The 4,036-nt window shown below is 37.4% G+C and overlaps 1 pseudogene; it reads right to left on the reverse strand.

The window, feature by feature from the left end:
• Positions 1-3,467: 3,467 nt before the first annotated feature.
• Positions 3,468-3,801, reverse strand: LOC101031485 (elongin-C pseudogene; annotated as a pseudogene).
• Positions 3,802-4,036: the final 235 nt, after the last annotated feature.

The raw sequence follows: 4,036 nt of genomic DNA on the forward strand, positions 1-4,036 counted from the left end.
ATAAATACTGGAACATTTTAGTAGTCTAAAAGAATACAATTTTGGAATTATTTGTTTCACAGAAACCTAGACAAAACCTGAGAATATATTAGGGTTGTCATGGCAAAGAAAAATTTTGTGTGGCTTAAGATGATACAAATGAGCAATGAAGGCACATTTTAATATTACACACAGGACAAGGTCCCAGCAAAGGCCTCAAAAATCATGACTTTGTCTTGAGAGAGGACTTCATCAAAATTGCTTCACCCAAAGAAATAGCGACCAATACACTCTTCAGTAAAATTGTTATTATTGCACAGACCTATTGAGAAACTGTTCAAAATGTGACCTCTAAAAAGAGAAAACAAGTACATGAATTTTACTTAAAATAATTTTTACACTCACATATAAATGCTCATTTAAAAAAGAACAGGTAGCCGGGCGCAGTGGCTCAAGCCTGTAATCCCAGCACTTTGGGAGGCTGAGGCGGGTGGATCACGAGGTCAAGAGATCGAGACCATCCTGGTCAACATGGTGAAACCCCGTCTCTACTAAAGATACAAAAAAAAAAAAATTAGCTGGGCATGGTGGCACGTGCCTGTAATCCCAGCTACTCAGGAGGCTGAGGCAGGAGAATTGCTTGAACCCAGGAGGCGGAGGTTGCGGTGAGCCGAGATCGCGCCATTGCACTCCAGCCTGGGTAACAAGATCGAAACTCCATCTCAAAATAAATAAATAAATAAATAAAAAATAAAAAAGAACAGGTGACTGAATTAGGGATGTTACAGTCTGAACATAAGTATGTTCAGGTGTTGCAATTTTAGAATTTTATTTAATTTTTAAAATTTCCATCAATGTCCAAGCTCAGCAAAACCCTGAACAAGACAATTCCCGTAGAATCAGAAATACAATAAAAATTGGCTTTTAAACTAAAAGGGAGACATTTATGCTTTCAACAGGCCAGAATTTAAGTTCCTGCCAGAAAAAAAGAAAAAAGAAAAAAAAAAACAGACAAAATGTAAGGGTTCTTTAAAAATTATTTCAGTGAGGCCAGGCACAGTGGCTCATGCCTGTAATCCCAGCACTTTGGGAGGCCGAGGCAGGTGGATCATGAGGTCAGGAGTTCAAGATCAGCCTAGCCAAGATGCTGAAACTCTACTAAAAACACAAAAATTAGCCAGGTTCAGTGGTAGGCCCCTGCAATCTCAGCTACTCTGGAAGCTGAAGAAGGAGAATTGCTTGAACCCAGGAGGTAGAGGTTGCATTGAGCCGAGATCATGCCACTGTACTCTAGCCTGAGCAACAGAGCAATACTCCATCTCAAAAAAAATATGAAAATTAAAATAAATAAAATTATTTTAATGAAATTGGACATCAGAACAAAAGACATGATTCATAAGAGACACAAAACTTCATGAGAGGAGCCATCAGTCTCCATAGCTGATTGCCAATGAGAGTTTCTGTTACGACTTAAGAAAGAGAAGCACTGAGAACACAGAGCTCTCTCAGATAAAGTGAAAATTCTGGTTAAGAAAATACCCACAATTCACAAGAAAGAATGGTAATGCTGCACACACACGGAGATGTGAAGATCTGCAGATGATTCCCCTCACACCTTCAGCTGAGCACTGATCAGCGCAAACATCTGGGCACATGTATTGAGGCCGCAAAAAGTACCATTGAAAAGAGAAGGAGCAATCCCTGGGGCTCAGTCGTGGCTGATAATCATTCCTTCTCCCACTAGTTAATGTGGGGAACTTCCTAATTCAGTGTATTGCACAGAACACTTGGAAGAGCTTTGCCTGTATGGTGGGGAAATTAACTCTAGACTAAATGCTGCTCCGGTCCCACTTAACAAATTTGTAAAAGCAAGTCTCAGAAGGATCAGTTTCCCAGTAAAACTGAATCACTCTAAAATGCTTAAGAATACTTATTTTGAGATGGAGTCTGGCTCTGTTACCCAGGCTGGATTGCAGTGGCACTATCTCGGCCACCTGCAACCTCTGCCTCCTGGGTTCAAGTGATTCTCCTGCCTCAGCCTCCCAAGTAGATGGGATTATAGGTGCATACCACCATGCCCAGCTAATTTTTGTATTTTTAGTAGAGACAAGGGTTTCACCATGTTGCCCAGGCTGGTGATTCTCCTGCCTCGGTCTCCCAAATTTCTGGGATTACAGGCATGAGCCACCTCACCCAGCAAAATATCCTTAAGAATACTTATAAGAATACTAAAATATCTAGCACACAATCAGTAAAATTCAATGAAAATGTACTAGGCATCCAACCAAGCAGAAAAAAAAATGTAATTAACAGAAATACTAGGCCATCAAAACCAACTCAGGAAGGAGACAGGTGAGGCTGGGCATGGTGGTTCATTCCAGTGCTTTGGGAGGATCTCTTGAGCCCAGGATTTTGCAACCAGTGTGGGCAACACAGTGAGACCCTATCTGTACAAAAAATAAAAATTAACCAGTTATGGTGGCATGTACCTATAATGGCAGCTACTCCAGAGGCTGAGGTAGAGAATTGAGCCCAGGAGGTCCAGGTTGCAGTGAGCTGTGATCGCTTCACTCCCACACTCCAGCTTAGGTGACAGAGTGACTGTCTCAAAATAAAAAATAAAAAAAAAAAAAAAAAAAAGACACAGGTCTTAAGTAGAAAATGACATTAAATAGTTATTATCACTATTAGGGGCAATTAATAGTATATTATTCATTGTAGTGGATAAGATTAGTAACTTGAAGTTATATCATAACTGTATAAAATAAAATACAGACAGAGGAAAAGACTGAAAAATAAACAGAACATCATGGTCTGTGAGACAACTTCAAACAGTTTAACTATGTGTCAGAAAAAAGGAAAAGATACTGACCCAGGAAAAACATTTGAAGAAATAGTGCACCGAATTTCCAAAGTTAATGAAAACAATCATCTCCCAGGTTGAAAATCTGAATGATTCACCTAACAAAGATCAGAATGATAGTAAACTTTTTTTTTTCAGAAATAGTGCCAGAAATTACAGCCATAAAACTAAATTACTGAAATAATTCAAACAAACTAAAAAAGATATTAGCCTAGATTTTCATAACCAATAAATGTATTGTTTGGAGATAAAGATAAAATAAGTACTTGTTACACATAGAAGAGCTAAAAGAAAATGATTTGAGAGGAATAAAATACATCTTTACAAAGAAGTGTATAAAAGCAGAATTGGTAATCACATTGGTAAATATAAATAGCTATCTTTATGATGATGATTTTTTTTAACCAATTGGCATCTTCGTTTGTTTCTTAGTTTGTGGAAATCTCCTTAATTAATTGATGTAGCAAACCAATTTAAACTTCGACTGCTATGCAAAAAACAGAAGATAATCTGCTTTGCAATGAACTTAATACATACAGGAAACATGCTATATATGAAAAAATTTCTAACTGAACTACAGGTATTAAATACTGAAAAGAGTTTAGTTTATTATAATTTATTTTATTTAACAGTCTAAGAAGTTTGCAGCCATCAGCAGTTCTAGAGCAAGGTGCAACTGGGAATTCAAGAATCTCAGTGGAGCTGTTAAGTTAGTGAACCTTATACATAAAATATGTGTATACTTTTGACAGCACATGTGAAGGTATCACTCCAAAATTGACCTTATTGATTTCATTCTCAGCAAACTGACCTGGGCTACTCAACATGGCTTATATCGTGCCTGATGTAAATGTATGTTCTCTTTTGACAATAAATTCATGGCCATCAGATGACATTAATTTGACATACATGCCATTAGCCCTTTAACGGCCACCATAGGTTTTCTCCTTTCCATCCATTTTGTTCTGATGAAATTCTACTTTGCTTCCTCAGGAACTTCAGTGGTTGCTCATTAGCCTTACAACCACTGCAGCCTAAATATTTGGGCAAATATATTTGGGCAAAAATATTTTAGGCAAAAATATTTGGGTAAAAGAACTGAATAGACATCACATTAAAGAATGTATACTGATGGCAGATAAGCATATGAGAAAATGCTCAATGTCATACATTATTAGAGATTTGCAGATTAAA

Source organism: Saimiri boliviensis, chromosome 8, assembly GCF_048565385.1.
Source record: "Saimiri boliviensis isolate mSaiBol1 chromosome 8, mSaiBol1.pri, whole genome shotgun sequence".
Taxonomy (NCBI): Eukaryota; Metazoa; Chordata; class Mammalia; order Primates; family Cebidae; genus Saimiri; species Saimiri boliviensis.